The sequence below is a fragment of the Prionailurus bengalensis genome, chromosome C1, assembly GCF_016509475.1.
Source record: "Prionailurus bengalensis isolate Pbe53 chromosome C1, Fcat_Pben_1.1_paternal_pri, whole genome shotgun sequence".
Lineage (NCBI taxonomy): Eukaryota > Metazoa > Chordata > Mammalia > Carnivora > Felidae > Prionailurus > Prionailurus bengalensis.
The window spans coordinates 64,200,355-64,223,618 of record NC_057345.1 but is presented as its reverse complement, the minus strand read 5'-3'; the positions used below and the strand labels follow the sequence as shown (position 1 = coordinate 64,223,618).

Below are 23,264 nucleotides of genomic sequence, written 5' to 3'. Positions count from 1 at the left end.
ATTCCAAGCAGGCTCCATGCTGCCAGTGCAGAGCCCCACATGGGGGGGGGGGGGGCGGGGGGGTGCTCAAACTCAAAAAACCATGAGCTCATGACCTGAGCTGAAATCAAGAGTCTGATGCTCAACTGACTGACCCACCCAGGCAACCCTCTCCCAGCACGTTTTAAAGAAGAAAGGTTTCCTGACCTTTTCTGTCTATATAAAATTAATGTGTTACGTGCTCTAAGAGAACCATTTTATTTATTTCCTTCACAGTCCCTATCTCAATGTGAATTTTACAACTATTAGTATAATTTATCAATAACTGTCTCCCCCACCAAGCCCATAAAATATTTGAGGGTATAGATTACATCTAGCTTTGTTTTTCATTGCATTCCCAGGGCATACTTTAGTAGCAGCAGATAGTATGTGCTCAATAGATAGTCACAAATTAACAAATGAGTGAAAAGGGAAAAAAAATTACACATCTTTAATTGGTAAACTAAGAAGGTGAACTTAGTAGGGTTCCAATTAAGAATTTCTTTCCTGGTCTCCAAAATCCAAAGTTTGAGGACTACTGCTCTGTAGTTGAAAAAGATCCCTCATCTGGGACCTCTGGATATTGTAATGGCCATACAAATGACCTTTGAAAACTTATGGGAGGTGCTAGTAGGGACCAGCCATTGTTGAACTGGTTCTCTGCTCTTTGGCATGCAGCAGTTTCTTTGGTCTAATTGTAGTTCTGGAGCTCTGGAACTCTTAAGTGAATGCCAAAGGAGAAAAAAAATAGAAAATCATGGTACCCATCTCAAGTTTAAGCTTTGTGTTTCAGAAGAACTTATTTGCATATTTTATCTGTTGTGCTGATAGTCTAAAGAAAGAAAAAAATTATTTATGGTAAAACCTGTCCAAACACCCATTGGCTGTACAGTATCCCAATTCATAATATGTGGGCTATAAATTAGAAAAACGAGATTCTAAGCCAGCCAATCAGATTTACATTCCCAGTAGCAGCTTGTGTTATAGCACTTGGATTGTTCTGTCAAATAATTTATTGAGATCCAGATGCTCCAGTTCCCGATCTTCCCTGAATAAGTGGTTGTCAGGTACTCCTGTCCAAAAAACAAGGCAGTTGGTATTTAATATAGGCTCCCACACTTGTCAAATGATCTCCAAAGAATATGAAATTGCTTGTCATCTTTGTCAAAATTACATATGAATGGGATATTTGCTGTGTTGTAATTAAAAACTCAATTAAAAGAAATTCTGAAATCATTATCAACTTTCTCAGGCATGAGTTGTTCTACCAAAAAGCAAGCTGTTTATAGCTTAGGCTTTTACCAGCATTCAGCAGATGGCTGAATCCCAAAACAGGCCCAAGGAAAGGATGAGATCTGGACCAAGGTGGAGGCATCCTAAAGAACAAGAGCAAGGTGCAGGCAGTGACATTACCTGTTAGGTGGCAAGTCCTCTAATTCTGGCACTTGTGTGTGTAACTGTAATTCTAAAATTAGATGCTATCATTTCATTAACGCTGAGGACCACTGTCCCTAATGAGTCTCTTCAAAATGAACAAAGAGGAGGTAGCTTATCATTATGGACCTCACTTATCCTGGGCCTATCTACTAGATGAACATTATTGGAAAAAAGTAACTGCATTACAGTGGGTGCCACTGAATGTAAGCACATTTGGTTCTCAGGGAAACGATTACCCTAAGTGGCCAATCATTAATGACTCCAGACAGTAGGCATCAGTGATGAGAGAGAAGTAAGCATGTGGGTATATCCGAAAAGGAAACCCATCATTTTACAGCCGTACAGCTGAAGCTGGGTGAGAAAGCAGTTCCAGCCTCTTCCTGAGGCCAGTTAAGCCAGGCAGTTTCTTAAATCAGAGCATGAATTGTTAATAGTAATAATTCAACAGCAGCCTCCATTTATTGAGAACTTACTATGTACTTAGCAAGAACGCTAAGCCCTTTAAATTCATGATCACACTCAATCCTCGCAACAGCCCTCTGAGATATGTCCCAGAGTTGTGAAGTCAGGAAGCAAGTCAGTTTGACTCTAAAACCAGTACCCCTCATCATAAAGTTGTACATTCTAGATCCAGACTCAGTAGAGACCAGAGCCACTGGGATATTTTATTACCAGTGCATAGCTAGTAGATGGGGTTAAGGCATCTGGGTATGACGCTGAGCCCAAGAGCACCTGTGGGCATTTTTTTCTTCTATTCATTTGGAGATTGTTTGGGCATAATGAAAAACACTTTTTTTTTTTTTAAGGAGAAAATGGCTTAGTCTTTGCTTCTGTGATTGTAACACTAACCAGCAAACAGCAGTAAGCTTGATTTTTAAAAAGCAGCGCTGATTCAAATTTTCCTAACTTCCTACTAAGGAAATACTACTACTAAGTAGTAGGGGAAGTACCCCTACTAAGGGGTAAAGAGTACTCCTAATCTGTAGGTTAAATCTTCTAATGAATGGAGGTAATGTATATTGGATTATGTTGTATCAGAAGCTGCAGCACCCTTTTGTACAGAGCTGCCTGTACAGAGTGACAGGTGTTCCCCTGCCAGGTAGGACAATGGGGATGACTCAGAAAATCTTCACTGTCCTAATTGTTATTCCAACTATATGATTTCCATACCACGTGCTTCACTTTTTGAAAAAGTGAAGACAAGTGCGACGAGACCAGAGTATGCATATTGATGAAGTGTGGGAAGAAAGGTTGAATGGAGGGGTGAGGTCTAATAAGGCAAGGCCCCTGACAGCCAGAATATCCATCTAAAGGGCAAATGCTCCTGGGAAGGTTGGCCCAGCTAGCTGGGTGTCAGATATTTATATCTTGGAATGAAATAGTTTATAGTTTATTTGAATGAGGACGGTCAATGGGTATTCCAAGGGGAACACTGTGTGTTGGGGGTATCCAGCACCGCTGGAGAAAAGCCCATGCATGGAGATGGGAGAGGAGCAGCATGAGAACCAAGGGTACAGAGGGAATGTTTCAATGGCTGGTGAGACAGCAACCCTGAAAGGATTATGAGGGACTTCTGAAGGGTATTTTATCTGCTAAGGCATTGTATGGGTCCTCAGGTGAATGAGTAACTAAATGCTATGAACTCTGTCCTAAATCCTTGAAGCATGACCTGCCTCTCCTTCTCCCCGACAATCATCCTCTCTCTTCCTTCTAGTTGTCCTTCCAGTCTCAGAGGCTTAAGAGTTTAAGTCCTTCCTGCTTAAGACTAACCTTTCCTATGGATAACCCCCTGCCTGGGCCACCTCTCCCACTTTCCTTGGGAACACACTACATCATTTTTTTTTTCTCTTTTACCATGTAGGCTTCCCTTTTCCCACTATTGGTTCATTCTCTTCAACCTCCACCCTTCCTTCAACGACTCTGCTCTTAAAATAACCTGGTCCTGATTCAGAATTTCCTCCAGCTGCCATCCTATCCCTCTACTTCCTCCCATCCCAAATTCTCTGCAAAGAAAGACTGTGCTCACTCACCCCAGATTCACTCCTCAACTGACTGCAGTTAGGTTTCTCCTGCCACCTTGTAGTGAAACTGCTCCAATAAGGTCCCCTAAAGTCATGGCTTTCTAAATTTACAGGATTTGTTTTAAGTCCCTATACTGGATTTCATTGCTTTGGTTTCACTTTGGATCTTACCACTTTCATGAACCTCTACTCTTCTGGCCTCTGTGACATGACACTGCCCTGGGTCACCTCAGACCCCATTTCACTGTCTCCTGGTATCTTTCTTGGCTTTCTCATTGGCCCAACTTTTAAATGCTGGCATTCTTAGGCTTCCGTCTTTACCTTTTTTTTCTGAGGGTTTTAACTACTACTTTTATGCTTATGACTTACAAATTTGAATTTCCTACCCAGATCTGTTGCTCACAAGTCAGGGCCATATATCCAATTGCCTCTTGGACACCTTCAATCAAATGTCTTATAGAAATGTTGAGATAAACATGGCCAAAAAATGGACATATATCTTATCCCCTCTACCTGATTCTCCTTCAGTATTCTGTATATAAATTGTACTGCAAATCATCGAATCAGTCAAATTATAAACTTGAGGGTCATCCTCACCAGTGCTCACAAAATTAATCACCACACATTGCCATTCTTTACTCTTTCAGATTTGCCTTCTCTGTTGTATCCAATTCTCCCTGCCTAGGTTCCTGCTCTCACAGACTTTCACCCGGACTACAGCAATATCCTCCTCATGCTCTCCCTGACCCTCGAATGAACCTCCTGTACTCCCCCTGAGTGCCTACGTTATGCCTTGGCCTCACCGGGTTTCCATCACCAACAGGGTAAAACCTGAACCTTTAACCGAATATACAGGCCTTCTATGATCTGGTCTCTTGAGACTCACCTTTTGCTATTTTCTGCTTGATATTTTAAGCTCTAGTCATACTGATCCTTTTACTGACTGGGAATATACTGTGCTATTTTTCAACTCAAGGCTACAGTCATGCCATCTTCACCTGGGACTCTCTTCTTCTCCTCTCCTTAACCTTCTCTGACATCTGACTCTAAAAACTGAGTCAGGGATCTCATTCTATGTTCCTAAGCACCTGGCTTGTCTCTTTTATTGCACTTACAATACATTTGACATTCTCTATTTCCCCAATATAATCATAAATCCTTGAAAGTAAAGATCAGTATTATCATTTCTCTGAATCATCAGTGCCTAAAGTAGCTCCTGATACATCATAGGCATTGTTCTGATTTTTATTGAATACAATAACAGCAGAAACAAATATGTGTATAGAACTTTAGATTTTTCAGATTGCCTTCCACACATCTCCTTTAATTTTCATGGCAATCCATCCTGGCTATTCAAAATCTATATCTTAAAAAAAAGTTTTTTTAAATGTTTATTTATTTTTGAGAGAGAGAGAGAGAGAGAGAGAGAGAGAGAGAGAGAGAGAGAAAGCTGGGGAGGGGCACATAGAGAGGTAGACAGAGGATATAAAGCAGGCTCCAAGCTGTCAGCACAGAGTTGGATGTGGGGCTTGAGCCCACGAAACATAAGATCATGACCTGAGCTGAAGTCAGACGCTTAACCAACTGAACCACCCAGGCACCCCCAAGACGTATATTTTATTTCACTTTACAGCATATGGAAATAAATGGCAGCTTTAGCTGAGAACTACCTGAGAAAACAGAAACACATTATTAGAACACAGCTCATCTTTACTTTAATACAAATTTTTGGTACCCTCCTAAATTAAGTTTATGCATCCAGAAATACCCAAAACCATCACCACCACCACCAACAACAACAACAACAACAAAAATAAACAAAACCAAAAAGACAAAGTGTTTTTTGAAATTCCCCATTCACCGTGTAAAGTCGTAGTTTATTCCAGTGTTTCTGAGTTCTCAAACCAATGATTCATAGTTATTTCCTATGTTGTTTGTAATGGGTCATTTTACCTGTTTCTTCAACTTTTTGAGTAGAAGTTTTAATCTTTCCTTGGTTAAAAATTTCCAGTTCATTTGCAGTTCCCAGTTCCCATTTTGTATTTTTACCTGATTTTTTTTTAACCTTTAGATGACAGACAAATTCACATATTGGATTTTTATGTAAAAGCATCAAACTGAAATGCTGTTTAAGACTTCTATTGTCCAGTAACAGTAGAATAAAATAGTTATTAAATGCTATTTTTGCTCATGAAGCAAATATAGTTAAGTTATAAAACCTGTAGCCCATCACCAATACTATTTAATGTTTTTTTTTTCTTTTAGACAAATAGCTTTACCTCTTGACCTAGAGAAAAAGGAGCCTTAAAGCAAAAAACAAGCTCATGCATTAAAAGCTGCTCAGAATTTTAATAATGGTTTGTCCAATATTTGAATTCACTTCCCTAAAGATAAGAGAAAGCAAATTAGATTATTTAGTTACTTCTTCCCTACTAAGGGGAAAAATAACATCTGCATAAGATATTAACACATTCATATTCTGTTTCCATTTCCAAGTGATTGCTCTACAGAAAAACAGTTATTGTTTTGATAGACAGCAAACATAAAACTCAGAATTCTTGTCCTAACATCTTTATTGGCTGCTACATGATCTTGAAGGATAATACTCCTTTGCTGCATTTTACAAAAGCCATGAAAATTAGAACTTGGCCATTACCAAAAAGACAACAGTTTGGGCCTAAAAGAAATCAGACTGTTGTCTGGTGATTACTGTCCTATAAAAGAAAACTATTAATTTCAGCAATGACACTAGAATTTCTGGGGCTTTGTTTGCACATAAGCATGAAGTCCAGATTTGCAAATGCCAGACATAAGATTGTAACAAAGGCTAGTAGATTTTCCTAAATTTATAAAAATAATAGTAAAGATTTATAGAGCACTTATTTTGTGCTACTTTTCTTTTTTTAATGTTTATTTATTTTTGAGAGAGAGAGAGAGAGAGAGAGAGAGAGAGAGAGAGAGAGAGAAGAGGCAGGGGCAGAGAGGGAGGGAGACACAGAATCCAAAGCAGGCTCCAGGCTCTGAGCTGTCAGCACAGAGCCCAATGCAGGGCTCAAACCCAAGAACAGTGAGATCATACCTGAGCTGAAGTTGGACGCTTAACCGACTGAGCCACATAGTCACACCATGTGTTAGATACTTTTCTAATCACTTTACAGGTGGCAAGAATTTTGTCCTCCCAATCATTCTGGGAGCCTAAGATCAGAACTCGTAAGATTGCTCTCTCACCTCTACCCCTTCCATGCTCTATTGTCTTGAGTATGTCTATTCTGTATTCCTTGCAGGTGATTTCATACTGAAGACTCTCTTACTTGAAAAATTGTTAGTGAAGTCACAGAAGCTTAGCAAGTTAGAGCGAACAAGGATCCGTGAAATCATTCAGTTTAACCAGGACCTAGAGAAGTTCTCCAACATGCCAGGTGTTGTATACTTAGTTGGTGGCAGATTAGAAACTAGAATGTACTATCTTGACCTCTGTGTATCCCATGATTCCATATTCCTTTGTTTCATGTGAAAGACAAGATACCCATTTGCTTCAAACAAATCTGATCACCTGCAACGTGTCAGGCACTAGTTTAGACACTGGAGATATGAATAGGAAGAGACAATACTTATCCTTAGGAAGTCACACTATTCAATTCACTAAATAAACAAGGATTTATTGAGCACCATTTATGCACCCAGTTCCAAAGAAGATCTACAGAGGTAGGGATGGGTGTAGTGGGGAAAGGAAGAGTACAAGAGGTGGTCCCTGATCTTTAAGGAGCTACACAGAAGACAACAAGAAAGCAAGAAACACTCAGAGGAAAATTTAAAAAAAACCCAGCATATAGTTAAGCTGTAAGGTAAGTGAATACCAAGGGATTTCAGAGAAGGGAGATCCAGAGAGTGGGCGACCTGTGTGTGTATACCATGGAGAAAGTGGAGAGATGGCCTACCATGGAGTATGAAACAGCCCAGAGTTAGAGACACACACAGACTTTAAAAGACAGTGCATAAAGTAAGAAATGGATAAAATGTAATATATACCATTTGTGTAAATCAAAATACAAACAATAATAATTATTTGGCAAAGATGTACGCAATCAAAAATGCACATAAAATACAACAGAATGCCTGTCTATGTAGAGGAGGGGAAGAGGAATAAACATAATACAGTAATTAATTGATTGATTTAAAAATAAGATCAGGGCACTCACAGACCAAAGGATAAAAATGTGTCATGGCCTAATTATATCAACTCTGTTGTCAAGTTTCAGGAGAAAACTCAATATAGCCTGGGATAGATGGAGTGCTGCTTTGTAGGATGTACAGACCATATTCACACTGAGAGAGGAATGGAAAGGTGACCTGGGTAAAGGGACAGTATGAGAGGAAAGAGACCATTACGCCAGGAGAGGAACATACATGTGGAGAAAGTAGAGGAACTATGAGCAAACACAGGCTTGAGTCTCTTATGGGAACCCTCTGAAGTCAGGCAGAGGCCTGGAGCTGATGTGGTAAGAGACAGGCACTGAGGGTGTTGCCTGAGTAGGTGACTGATCCAGAGAAAGAAGACACTAAGGAAGGAGAGCCTCAGCGCCCATCCTCGGGATAAAGGACACAGGCGGTGAAGCATATGGGAATTCAAGTTGTGTACGGATGAGTGGTGTCCCTGGGAAAGAAAGGGAGACGAACAACGGACACCTATGCTGTGAGAAGATCATAAAATGGTTCTCTGTGTTAAGACATTTGTGAAAGTTCGCTTCAGCGAAGACGTGGTTCCTGGAAACAGTTAAGTGGGTCACTTGCTTAGCTTTCCTTAGTGGTAGATTAATTAGCCAGCTGTAACTCCCGGATCTCTATTTTTAAATAACGACTTGCATAAATCTCCAAAGAGAAGAACTCGCCACTAGTATACAGCATATTCCGGCAGCTGCAAGTTATTATGCCCAGTGGAAATTAAATATCTTTTAGGGAAATCATGCAAGATCTCATGACAAATATGAAATTAACCCCCGCCACCTCTCTGCCCAACTCATTTCTTCGCTCGCCTGCCATCCTAATAGGCAGAGTCTCTGGGGTCCTGAAATGACAGCAGACTTGGCAATATTTTAAAAAGGCATTATACATCTATGAGCATTAGTATAACATAGAGCCTTTGTCCCTGATTGAGCTAGAAGCTCTGGAAATCAAACATCAATAAACACACACGATAGGCCCCTCCTAAAAAACTATTAACTCATGGTCAGGCTGAGATGCTTATAACTCCAGAGATGTAAATAAACAAACGAACAAACAAGCAATTTTATTGATCATTTTAGCCGTTTCGTTTCCTTTGCTTAACGCCCCCAAATTCCCACTTCTCTCTCTTTCCCTCTGACCGAATGCATTCTCATTCAGGTTCTTTATTACTTCTTTATTTTTTAAGCTCCAGATTTCAGATAACATGTGACTTTTTACTTTCCCTTTTCATTGCTTGCTTTTTTACATTAGGTTTGGGCTCCTGTAGTTTGTGAAGATATGAGACACCGTGTCCTCCCTCAGAGTGAAACAGGAAAAAGAGCAAGAGCAGAAGCTGGCCATGAGTGACTCTGATAAAGCTGCACACAGTTGGGAAGGGGCCTGAGGTCTGGAACAGCTTTGGGTATTCAAATGCATTTGGAGGGGCGCCTGGGTGGCTCAGTCAGTTAAGCATCCAACTCTTGACTTTGGCTCAGGTCATGAGCTTGCTTGGGGTACTCTCTCTCTCCCTCTCTCTCTCTCTGCCCCACCCCGACTTATGCTCTCTCTCCCTCTCTCTCTCTCTCTCTCTCTCTCTCAATAAATAAACTTACAAAAAACAATAAAGCACAAATGCATTTGTAAATGTGTGTTTAACAAAATGACTGGCTGATGCAATAGCCATAATCACCCAGTGAAGGACTTGATTTGTTCGGCTGTTTTCAGTAAAGGGCAAAAGCCACACATGACTTTGGCAGGAAACCGGTTCCCTGGGTGGGGGAAAATGGAATCCTAACTTTCCCAAGTTATTCTAAAGACTCTGTAACAAATCTTTAATTTCCCACTTGAGCACCATCAATCTTGGATTCAGGAGAGAAAAAGAAGCAATGCCTCTATAGAGACACTATAATTTTGGGTCAGATGCAAAGCAGAGGAGATCAGTAAGGACCTGAAAGGAGAAAGGGAGGGGATGGCTATCACAGCACTCCCGCATGGGCAAGCCCACCACCCAGGCGCATCTCCATGGAGATCTGCTACTCCTTCTTCAGTTCCCATCTTGATCCCCAAGCCTTCCCTTCACTTTCCACAGGCTCTGGGACATCTCTACCTCTCACAGAGGCTGCCAGGCAGCACTGCTTTCCGAGTCCAGAAATGGCTGCAGCCTGGGTCTTGACCTTGACCTGTGACCTCCTATGTCAAGAAGTTAACACAGTTTCTGCCTCTGGCTAATGGTTTCCAACATCACCAAATGGGAGTCTATCTTATCAATTACATGAACTTCAGTCTTTGGCATAAAGGTCATTATTGTGTTATGCACCTGGAATCACACTGTAATGAGGCACATCACATTCTCTTACAGTCAATGAGGGGGAAAAGAAGCACACAAAATGGAAATTACTCCTCAAATGACCTTGCTAGATTTCTACATCTGGCTAGCAGAGCCTGTTTCTATACATCAAGAAACTGACATGGCAGCTTTGTCATACAATCAGGCAGCCCAGTCCCATGTTAGCAAACATGCTATTATGGAACATATGGCATCAGCCCATTAGTTGTGTGCACATTTGATGAATTCCCAGTGCAGTGTACCCATGAGGTTTACTGATTCACTGCCACCCTGCCCCAGGCTGCTTCCAAACATGTCAGAAAAATAAAATGTCATCCATATTTGCATTCAGAAGTTATTCCGTATTTACACATGCTAATAAAAACAAAAGCCTGCTTTTTAAGGAAGAGGCAAGATCCATAATCAATTTTCTGAGAGGCCCAAGTGTTGGACATGTACCGCATACATCACATTCACCGGAATAGCAACTTGGAAAACACGGGTAGGCTGGCTCTGTGGCTTCTCACCCCTTGTCGGGCCAGCAGTAGCTGAGAGCAGACGGGTACCCAGGAGAGCCAGGGGTACCTGCGATCACTCATGTCCTCTATCTAGACAGCTTGTCTTAGGTTGTTTGTTAGTGACTGAGCAAGTGTTTGATGAACCAGTGAATGAATTACCTATGTGGATAGCCATGATCGGACGGTGCCTTGAAATTTCTCTGCCCCTTTCATTAATAACCAGCTTCCTCTCCAAGATCTTCGCGAGGCCTTGCTGTCTTTACTGGCATATAGCATTTGGGGTCATTCAATAGGACATGAAGTTCTGGCTCTGAAAACCACTGATACTGTGATTTTCATGAGCAAGACACCTAACCTCTCTGAGCCTCAATTCCCTTACCCATAAAATGGGTGGATTATAGTATTTGTTTTACGAGAATCCTTTAAGTCACAAAAGACGAACCAATTCAAATTATTTTAAGGGAACACACAGAACAAGTTTTTTTTTAGCTTATATGGCTGAGAGGAATATTGGGTTATCTGACCAAACCAAAGGATGGGGATCTGGGCCTCAAATGCTACAATCGAGACTCAAAGCCACCGGAACTTCCCTTCCTCCTCAATCTCACAGCTCAGCCCTGCTCTGCTTGGCTTCATTCTCTCCTATTGCAGCCATATCTTCTTCGCTTGAATGAACTTGGCCACTTGTAACCCTAATTTCACATTCTTCTAGAATCATGAACCCAGAAGCAAAGCTGTTTTTTTCTTCAAGTTCAAATCAAATCTGTCTCCTGTATTCCAAGGGAGGCCTCAGATCAGCCATGCTGGTTCAAATGCTTCCCTCAGGATGAGAAGTCTGTGACTGACCAGGCACGGGGTCATCCCTATTTTGTACGTGGGATAAAAGGTAGTGGCTAGAGTGAATTATTACAAGGGGTTTCAAATCCTGCTGAACAGATAAGGCAAAAATAAAAGCTACCACTCTGCTAAGCTAACTCACCAAGTTGTGAGGATCCAGGCAAACAGCAACTGCCAAACAACCATTGGTTAATATTATAAGTAAATGGCCTTGTAAGCTGCCAAATGTCATATGAGTCCTGGGAAAATAACCACCAATTCTATTTATTATTTCTCTATCCAAGGGTGGAAACTGCTTGAGTCATATTAATGACAATTAAAATGATAATAGCCAACATTTAAGAAGTTGGGCCCCAGCTGGGGCGTCTGGGTGGCTCAGTTGGTTAAGGGTCCGACTTCGGCTCAGGTCATGATCTCTCTGCTTGTGAGTTCAAGCCCCACATCAAGCACTGTGCTGACAGCTCAGAGCCTGGAGCCTGCTTCGGATTCTGTGTCTCATGCTCTGCTCTCTCTCTCTCAAAAATAAATAAACATCGAAAAAGATTAAAAAAGAAGAAGCAATTGTTGCATGTTTGGAACTGCTTTTCCAAGCACCTTATATCTATGAAATAGGTACTATTATTGTTTCAGTTTTTACATATTAAACTAATGCAAAGAGAGGTAAAGCAGCTTCCCAAAGTCAGTTAGCTAGCAGTGGAGTGAGGGTTTGGACCCAGGGAGTCTGGGCCAGAGTTCACACTCCCAAACACTAGGCCTCAATAACTCCTGTGCTAGAAGTATGAGGTGTAGGTTGAAAGGCAACTACCATTTTGCATTATCCTGTGTGTTTTTCCTCTGCTGCACTGAAAACTCCACAAGATCGGTAATTGTATCTGTCTTACTCAGAGTTGCGTAAGTATGCTACTCTGAAGGTCTACATGACTGGTATGAGAAAAGTAGAGATAATTAGAATTGGGCTAGACTTTTATTTGAGTGCCTGAAGATCATTTAAATAACAGTGCCTTTGAAAATGCATATGCACATCCATTTTTCTAAAATTCAGAAAAGATGCATAATATTCAGGTGCCTAATAACTTGGCTGCTAGTTAATCATGCTTGACACTTATATAGCACTTCACCTTTTAAAATCACTTTAGAATATGTTAGTTCATTAAGCCCTACAAAATCCAAGTGAGACAGGGAAGGTTTCTGCACCTGCCTCTGATCTCCCTACCTTCTGCTATCTAAATACTTGGTGGACTAGGGAAGGAGGAAAAAAATTGGATAAACCAAGCAAGGAAACACACGTAGCCAAGAATGACAGAAACTTGTAGGCAGTGAAAGTAAAAGGAACATCCTCTGATTTTGTAGAGGTTTGCCCTTGACACATGAACTTACAACATACAAAAATCCATATAATAATTACTCACTCTGATTCGTTAAAATCTAAGAAAACAGCCATCAACCTGCTTCTTCAAGTTCAAATGCCTATACGCCAATCATTTGACCTTATCTTATTTGACCTTATTTGACCTTATTCATTTCCTTTGAATAAGATGTGCCTTTAACTGTACATTTTCATGACCTTTTAATACTTATATTCCAAGTTCTGTTGTCCATTCTAATTTTTGCTTTTCTCAAAAAAGGATCCGCCTAATGTCAACATGTAGTATGACTCAGGCCATATTCAGCATAGATTCTTTCATGTTGTTTTGTCACTCAGTTAACAACTGGTTCCAGGTTTGGATGTGATGCTGAGCTAATCCCAACAGTCAGCTGAACATTTCACTCATATATTGGAACTACACCCACTTCCTCTCAGGCATGGATGCTGGTCAGCACTGACAGTTCATAAAAGTAGAGACAGAAAGGTACCTGAACAAGGTAATAGGGCTAAAAACACCACCCTAGGATGTTATGGAACCACAAAAAATACTTTCAAAATTAGTGAGAAGCCATCTCGATGAAAACAATGGTACAAAAACCAGACCCGCCCCACCCAGGTCCTCATATAGTAGACATTTCTAATTAGTTGAAGTCATCTTATTTCTGGCATCAGCTCATCCTCCTTTCTCAAGGTACTGAGGATTAAAGGGAAGGCACAATAGGTTTATAATCTGAGCTCACATTCTAGGATCGGGAATACCTGGGTTCAAATTGATTGAACTAATTACTAACTCTGTGCCCTCAGACAAGTTGCTTAATCTCTCTGAGGATCAGTTTCCACAAGATAGTACTAGAAACTACTTTACAGAATTGTTATAGGATTAAATACAATAATCACTCACAGACTTAGCACAGTCCCAGGGATATAGTGAATGCACAGAAATAAATATTATTAACCGCCTCCAGGTTTCTTGGATATTCTCACACTCAATTTTGAGGTATGATTTTGAGGCTTCTTTAAAATGGTACACCTAAGAATTCTAGGTGTTGATTGTCTGTGGAAGAGGAATATGTTGTGGTCTGTGTTAAAACATAATGATCTTTATCCACCCAGGCTGGAAACAGAAACATTCCAAATCACTCAAAAGGTCAGATACTTTCCAACAGTTAGTAGACTAATATGCAATGTTGACCCCAGGCAAAGTCAGGGAATAGTTAGATGATTTGTCTATGATGAACCTGTGTTTTTTTTTATGCTTGTACACTCTTCCGTCTTCTTGAGATGCTACCCTCACCTTATTTTATTTGGGGGAAATTGAGGGCCTCCCACATGCTTTGGAAGTCCCAGTAAATAAAGACCACTTTATTTACTCATGAGTGCTTCTCTGGCAGCTGAAGACTTCCAAGGTTACTGATAGCACCTTTTGTCCACTTCCTATAACCACATCATTAACCTGGAAGATTTTTCAGCCCCTTTTCCCTGCCTTCGAACAGCTTCAAAGATAATCCATGATAAAGGGATTTGGCAGTGTCTCTGATTACCCATTAGCATGGGACATGGCAAGGATGTGGGGGGTTAGGAGGATGTGTTATCGAGTTCATGGGTTAATTTGCATTGGTACAGGGAAATCTGAACAGACCTTTTTAGAATCAATCCACTGGAGGAAAATATAGAAGGAAGCATTTAAACCACGGTGCTCAAGCAGAATGAACACTTATTTCACAGACACAATTACAACTGCCAGGGGAGAAAATTTTTCCAAAACTATTTAATCTCCGAAATGGGCAATAAGCTTGTCAGCCTCTTGGGCATTTCAACCTTGGTGCAATGGTTCATAGCAAATCTTTCCATGACCAAAACCCATCAGATTCATCAAGTGTCTCCATTCTCTCACAATAAAAGTCATTTAAGGCTCTGAGGATGAGGCAAGCATTGTGTGTGCAATATATGCTCCTCTCTGTCACCAGTGCAAAACCTAGGGACGTGCTGGAGAAAGGAGCCTTAAAAAATGAGGATATTCGTCTTTCAAGTGTTTGAGATGCTATTCCTAAGCTAATCTCCCCTACAAATCAGGAAGTCCAATTCAATTCAAGTCCAATTCAAGCTTGTCTTCCAGAATGTCTAGTAAATCCTCAAAAACATGAACTATGTACTTGCTTTGTGTCTCACTTTCTACCCATCCTCCTCTCAGCCCTGTGAGTTCATTGTTGCTTTGGAAAGTATTAAGGTTCAGACTAGAATTAGCAGCCAGAGAATTTACTAGAACTAGCCATTTCCCCGCCCCCCCCCATCATGTCTATTAATGACTGCAACATCATAAACAATAAAGTTTAATTAGGAACTAAAGTGTCTATAGCAATTAAATATGAAGGAAGTATTCAAAAACACAGCAGGAAGGATCATATTTTTAAGGCATTTAAATTGCAAATGATGTTATTGACGAACTTTTAAAAGAAATTTTGTGATTGGGGGAAAAAGTGTCTAAAGCGAAGTGTTGACTCCATGACATTTACAGACAAATAAATATCTAGGATGGATCAATTTGTAAGTAGGAGCAGATGCTTCAGAAAATATAGAGAGCTAATGGGGGCTGTCTTTAATTTCTACCTCACTTAGACAATGGGGGAAAAAAACAACTTAAAGGATTCCAGAATAATGACATGGCTCATTAGTGTTAAGGCCACTTCAAATTAAAGGATTTATCTTCAGTTACTAAGAGAGGAAAATTACTAATGAGCTTCATGCATGAATATTTGGAAAGGGCTACAGCCCACTCTCTAGGTATGAAACTACCTGAAGTTGTATCCACAGGTATTTAGGTTTCTAAGACCATATCCTAAATAGATTTGGTTCTAGAGCTCACTGCTTGATAAACACTGCTGGGAAAGGACGTTGTGTGCTCACTAATCCCCTGAGAAAAGTGGGGAAGATTGTGAACCACAGGGACAGGTTACATGCTGGAGAAAAAGGGAAGCTCTATTATTATGGAAAGACACACAAAGGAAGGGCTAAAGATGAGCCTTTGCTCAGAGCCTTCGCTTAGAGCCTTTGCTGCTCTAAGTTTATGCTGTTCCAAATACAGTGGCAGCAACTTCAGAACACAATGTAGGTGAAGATGAAGAAATGTTAGGCCTCTCTTTCTGGATACTCTGAAGCACTGCACAGATACGGAACCTGTCACTGTTTTTGGCATTTACTCTTGAGCTTGGAATTCGACAGTCTTCCATATTTAACTCCATTGCATATTAGGCCCTTTCTGGAAAGCTGTCCATGTGAAACCTCTGGTAATGAAAGTCTGGTGTTTGAAGGAACTGGGCTGAATAAATTGTTTGGTTCCTTGCAAACAAGTTATATAAATAGTGGTCCAATGGAAAATGAAATACTCAGGTGTAATGTCAAAGGAGAATTCTAGAATATGAAGACTAACTGGGATTGGAACTTTGTAGGTAGTGGCCCTGTCTCCTGTACCCGTTATGAAGAAGACATTAGATTAAGGTTCTCTTGACAGAGTTGGAATACTGCCAAAATAACTGGGCATTTGTTCATTGGCTCCTGGGATGACCTATATCTGTAACTCATTTCTAAGTTAGGGAAGAAAGCAGAGGCGGTTCTTTTTGAAAGGCCTTTCTGATGGCCAGGAATCATGGCAATTTTATTTTCTAGCACAATTATGTTTCTTCCTACTCTGTGTTTGAATTGCAAAGGAACAGAAGCATGGCATTCCCAATTGAAGTTTTTAAGTTGACAGTCTGATAGTCTGATCTATTTTTATTTACTTTTAAATTTAAATTCAAAGCCAGTGTTCATAGGTGCCTTAACAACAAGCTGCGAGCCTGTGGGAAATATTCCCTGGCTCCTCTGTTTATCTAAAGTTTGGCCTCCTCATTATGATCAATTAATATTTCAGAAGGTTCATTTTTTTTCTGAGGTTGTTGGAATAGATGTCACTTTCCAGAGAACCATTTCCAGTGCTATTCATTTTCTTTTCAGTGTCTTGTTTATGACTAAAAAATGCACTGATGATTTCATAATGAGAGTACATTATGTAGAAATGGAAATATAATCTTTGAAAAGTGTGACTTTTTATGTGTTAGGTAACATTTCTCTTCAATTTCCCTTTTCATCTGATTTTTTTTTCTTTTCTAAAGGGAAAGAAGTGTTAGGAGAGAACTGACATATATATCGGGAATTTAAAAAGCATATTTTTTGAACTACTATAAAATCTAAAGGGACTAGGTGATTAAAGTTCTTCATATTTAAAGAATTCTCTTTGAGAAATCCCAGAAGCTGGAGAAAAAATTGTTTTTATTATTGTTTAAGTTTTGTTTAAGGGCATAGACTATACCAGGCTCTGTAAAGAAACAAAATATTTGCCTCTAATATTATATATAATTTTTAAAGGCAATACAGTTCATGATGTGAAAGATACCAATAAAGGCAGACCATGAACATCAAGAGGTCATTTATTCACTTATTTCATGATTTATTTAAGAAGTAAATGATGAGCATCTACTATCTGTGATTGCACATGCTATTATGCCAAGTATGAACATGAATAATATATGTCTTTACCTTTAAGAAATTTATAATATCTTAATAGAGATAGATGTAATCAAATAACTATAATATAGGGCAGAAAGTTCAAAATGTTACGGGACTTCTAGTTCAAGATGGCTTACTGAAGGCACATGTAAACCCGTCTTCCCTCTGAAATTACTACTGATACGACTTTATTACAAACCATTATAAAAGCCATGATAAGACAAGAAAACCAGATGTCCTAATAGAGCAATATACTGATAGGAATTTGGGAAGACATAAAGAAGAGAAGAATAGATTGACAGGAATTTCTCTTTCACGTAGCTAAAGGTAGTTTTTGGTAGACCAAGTCATCTACTGAGAAGAGTTATTTAAAAAAAGCAAAATAAACACAAAAATCCTCTGTTTAAAGATATACACAGCTGCAGAAATAATGAAGTCTGGAGAGGTTAAAAGCATGGCAAGGGGAGACTCTTAGAAAGGTGTAATAATGATCTTCAGCTGCACTATCCTTGGAAGCTTGTGCTGATTCTTGCCTGAGTAGACTGGGAAAATGGGTTTATGGGTTTTCACTGGGCAGAGGGCCATTGTTGAGGATACAGAAACCAATAGATATTCTCATCTTAGACGAGATGGAGTTATAAAATTGGATACTCGAGGAGCTTCAAGAGAGACCTGATCCTCTCTCCCTCAAAATATGTGCCAAATTCTGAAGGTGTACAAAATAGGAGGCTTAAGAACTAAGCTACAAACTCTGTGAAGTGGAAAATTCTGTAGTCTCCTGATGCTGAGATGACAAAGACTGGCTAGGGTAAATGGATCTAGTGAATAGAGCAAGCTCTTCATTGGAAGCAATGGAAGCCTCTGGACTAGAGACAGGGAAACCAGATATAAACTCAGTTTTAGTTTAATCTAATTTAATTTAATAAAAACTTCAATCCAGCCTAAAACTGGCCCTTTCTAAACGACTTAAGATAGCTTTTAACTCTACCCCCCTAGCAGAGTAAAGGATAATCCTTTTTTGATGCAAGGTCATAATATCTGGGGTTTCTTTGATATTTACATTCAGTGTGTTTCACTTATTAAAATCGTTCTAGGCATGACAAGAGACAGGGTCATGTGTCTAAAAACCAAGAGGAAAAAAATAGGCAACAGAAAGAGATTCATAGGTGACACAGACATTAGTGTTATAAGATACAGACTATCAAAAACTGGTTGATATGAAAATCAACGATGACGTGTTGGAGTTTTTATCAGGTACTTAGAATCTGAGTCAGTCATATTTACATTCTATATACATATAAACATTGCAATATATATGTGCATATATATGAACATATATGTGTATATATATGAACATATATGTGTGTGTGTGTGTATATATATATATATATATATATATATATAGTTCATTATAGGGATTTGTCTTTACACAACTGTGACTTGTATCTTTACACAGCTGGTTAAAAATTCATTGTATGATGGATGTCTTCGTTTTGTACTGGAGCTTCCTGTCTAAAACGTTAAACATTTTGGGGAAAAAAGACATGCAATTCAGGGCAGTGAGAATAAACTGGAATCCAAAAGAATCAACCAGAACACAGGAAGATGGACTAAAACCCATGCTAGCCTTCCACTGCCTCTAATTTAGATGGCAATTGTCATGCACAAGAAGTTCTCACCCTTCATCACAGTTGAAAATACATCTGGCTGAAGAGTCAGAGAAGCAGGAATAGGAAGAGTAGCTGAAGACCTAGCTGCTGCCTAACACCAATGAGATGAACCAACAGATCAGTGACAATGTGTGTGTGATGCAACAGCATCTGCTGTTACTTCATGACATGCCAGGTATAAATCAATATGGCTGCTGCTTTGTTTCTACCTTCCGAATCTCACATATAATGTCTCTTGTGGATTGTTTGAACTTAAAACATGTAAGGAAGAGCACTCTTGAAATGTAGTTTAGCCTAGCGGAACTGACATAATGCAAAGCCACCCAAAAATCTGCACAAAGAATTAGATGGGGATTCCAGAAATAAAAAGTGTTCTATATTAAAGTAAAATTTAAATTAATGCATATAACACCAAACTGGACAGAGTTGTGTACAAAATTAGTGAACCTGAAGACAACTGAAAAGATCCAAAAGGAAGCACAGGGAGATAAAAGAATGTATAGAGGGCAAGAGTAGAGCAAAAGAGAAACACTATAACATATATGTAGTGGATACACCAGAAAGAGAGTAAAGAATTGGAAAAGAAATGATATTTGAAGAGATAGTGGCAAAAAACACTCCAACCTGAAGAAAAACATTAATTCTCAAATTCAAAATGCTCAGCAAACTACAAACAAAATAAGTATTTTAAAAAACCAGTAAGGCACATCATAGAAAAACTGATTTTAAAAGAGACAAATAAATAAATATTAAAAGCAACCAGAGTTGTTAATGTTAGCGTTCCTGACAGGTGTTACTGGAGGGGTTGTGGGAAGGAGGATGGGCTAACTGGGTAAGGGGAATTAAGGAATCTACTCCTGAAATCATTGTTGCACTATATGATAACTAATTTGAATGTAAATTTAAAAAATTAAATTAAATTAAAAAAGAACTAGTGAATAAAAAGGCAACTAAATTTGTGAATACAGATGCTAGTAAAAATGTTAAAGTATAAAAAAAAAGCAACCAGAGGGGGGGAAAAGACACAATCTTCAAAGGAACCCCAATTAGAAAATTGGTGACTACTCAGTAGAAATGGTGTAAGCCAGAAGACAATGAAAAAATAACTTAAAAGTGCTCAAAATTACTATCAACCTAACATTCTACCTCCAAAGAAAATGTATCTCAAAAATAAAGGGGAGATAAAAACATTTCCAGAAAAAAATTAAGATGATTCATTGTCAGCAAGATGCACTAAAGAGAATATTAAAGGAAGCTGCTTAAGCCAAAGGAATATGGTCATAGAGGAAAATAGAGAAATGGAGAAAAAAATTCATAGTAATACAAAAATAAATAAGTAGACAAATATAACTGAATGTAGATGGTTATATCTAGGGAATTTTAAATATATGCAGAATTAAAATGCACGACAACAATAATACAAGGGGGTAAATAAAGTTAAAGTTTTCTAAGGTTCTCTCATTACTATGGAAGAGGTAAAAAAATCATCTTTTATATTAGGCCGTAATAGTCATTACAAATATTATGATTTCCTAATCATTAAACATTTGTTTAAAAATGTAAAACTGATAAGGTGATAGAAAAAACTGAATGACAAAATCACTTTATTAATCCAAGAGGATGCAAAAAAGCAAAGGTCAAAAAAAGCCAAAAACAAATGGGCCAAATAGTAAATACACAATAAAATGGTGGATATAAACCCCAATATCCATTAACTATAAATGGACAAAATAGTCCAAAATAAAAGATCAATTTATTTTTTTTTTTTCAATTTTTTTTTTTCTGAAATTTATTGACAAATTGGTTTCCATACAACACCCAGTGCTCATCCCAAAAGGTGAAAGGATCAATTTATTAAGCCTAGGTTTTAAAAAGTTACATGTGCTTACAACAGTAATGAGGTGCCATGTACCATGTAAATACTAAACAAATAAAACTGGTGTCACTGTACTGATATCAGCCAAAATAAGTTTAAGGGAAAAGGATTACTAGAGATAAACAAGGTGATATCATAATAAGGTGCTAGTCTACCATGAGGACATAACAATGATAAATATGAATGCATCCAATATAAAAAAATTAGCAGGTTTCTGCTATAAGCCAAAGGCATAAAAAAGCCTCCCAAATCAGTGATTTTTCCAGAAGAATCCCAACTAACCACAAATGAATAGTAATGAAGGTTGTACGTAGTAGAGTATAGGTGGTTGGTGAGGTAATTTTTATCTGTGTGTGTGTGTGTCTGTTATGCCAATCCTCTGCTCTTGGAGCAGCCAATTTCCATGTTTGCTTCTAGGATTAAGCTGTAAGTATAGCTTTATAAAGTGGGAATTTGGAGAAGCACCTTTGGTAACTTATGGTCTTCTGTGCCAAGACAAGAGGTTATGAACTATCTTTAATCAGAAGCCCATCTAGTTATGGGTTTCTCTTGTCTTGTCCAGTCCCTGGAACTAAGGCTCCTGTTATTAGAGCCTGTATTTGCTGCTAGGTCAATAGGAATTCTCATTTGTGCTAAGTAAATAAGATGTCACTATCAATACTTTTCAATCAAGGTCCTCCGATACAAATATGAGCAAACATGCATGAAACACTAAACATTTGAGGAACTACAGCATGAAAAAAACAGTCACTGAGTCAAGAAACAAAAGTAACCACTAAGAAAACAGAAGTTAACAGAAGAAGCAAGGAAAAAAAGTGTATATTATATACATAGACATTTTTTTTAAATCTCAAAAATATTAAAATATATATATATTATCTATGATAAAAGCAATTAGCTTCTCTGAAAAATAAATGAGCAGAATTCTTGGAAATTAAAAACAGAATTACCATACACCTAATAAATCAGAATAGTTGAAAACTGAATAATGAACTTGAAGATCAAAATGAGGGATTCTCCTACAAAACAAATGACAAAGGGTTAAAGGGTATAGAAAAAGCGATACGTTAGTTTATACAGAACAACAAAATGTTCAAGAATCTCAAATAGATCTTTGAAATTGAATCATAATTAACTGGGATCTGTCTCAGCAGATATCAAACTTAAAAAAAGCAATAAAAGGACTTAGAAAAAAACAAAGAAAAAACTAATTTTATTATATATATATTTTTAAACTTCTATATTGAAAGGCTATGATAAACAAAATGAAAAGATAACTAGGAGAAGATACCTATAACATGCATAACATACAGTTATTGTTTATTATTCATTTTATACAGAGTTCTTTCAAAAAAGTTATAAAGACAAATAAGCCAATAGAAACCTGAACAAAGGACCATTCACAAGAAAAGAAATACATGTGGCTAGGAAACTTATGCAAAATTCATCAGTCTCACTAGTATGAGAATAAAAATTAAACTAAGAATATGTCATATTTTGCCCATTTGTGAATGTAAAAAACAGTGATAGTATTTTTGAAAATGTGGTGAAGAGTAAGCTCAGATACTATCCAGTCACAGCCCTTTTGGAAGCAATCTGTCAGTGTGTAGCTATCAAAATATAAAATGCACATACTCCCTGACCAAACATCTAGGAATCTCTCCTAATAAAAATCTTGCATTTATCTGAAAGTCACATATATTCAGTAACAAAAGGAAAAAAATAGGATTTTTTTTTTCAATTGCCAGTTATTGAAACCCAACTCAAATAGTTTAAGTAACAAACAAAAACAAAAAGGAAAAACCATAAATCCATTAGAGCAAACAATGAAAGAAGAAAGTGCATATATGTACATACCTGTATATGCACATTTAGATGTGTATGTATGTGTGTATCTGTATATAGATATATCTACAACATATTGTTAGATACCACTTAAAAAACAACCCAAATGACAGATTAATGCTGACAGCATAATTCCATCTAAGAAGCAGCAGCAGCAGCAGAAAGAACAAACACTACGTAAGCCAGGGTGTGTGTATGTGTACGTATGTCCACAGATAAAGCACTAGACTCTTACTAGAGTTTACCTAGGGGAGGCAGTGTGGATTTGAAGGAGGAATGGAGGCAATCTTTCACAATTTTAATTCCATTTTCCATATTATTAAACCCCTCCCCTACAAAAATCATAACAACGTACAAGTGTGAGGTTTTCCGTGTAAAAACAATCATTTGAAGAAAAAGAAACGACGTTATGTCAGCACAGAGGAAAGAAGAGACTAACGCCAGGAAATAATTCCAAATTTGGAGACTAAGACGCGGCCTCTGCCCTTTAGGAGGTTAAGGGAGATAAACAGTTCTCGGACCGCCATGACACAGAGTATACAGGTCTGTAAGAGAAGTAAAAACAAATTGTGGAAGTCAGGAGAGAGCTATTACTTCAAATATGT

General features: G+C 38.4%; 1 protein-coding gene across 3 annotated transcripts in view; it reads right to left on the bottom strand.

Moving 5' to 3' along the window:
- ST6GALNAC3 (ST6 N-acetylgalactosaminide alpha-2,6-sialyltransferase 3) overlaps positions 1-23,264 on the bottom strand; it is a 549,238-nt gene that overhangs the window by 96,788 nt on the left and 429,186 nt on the right. The window lies entirely within an intron of this gene.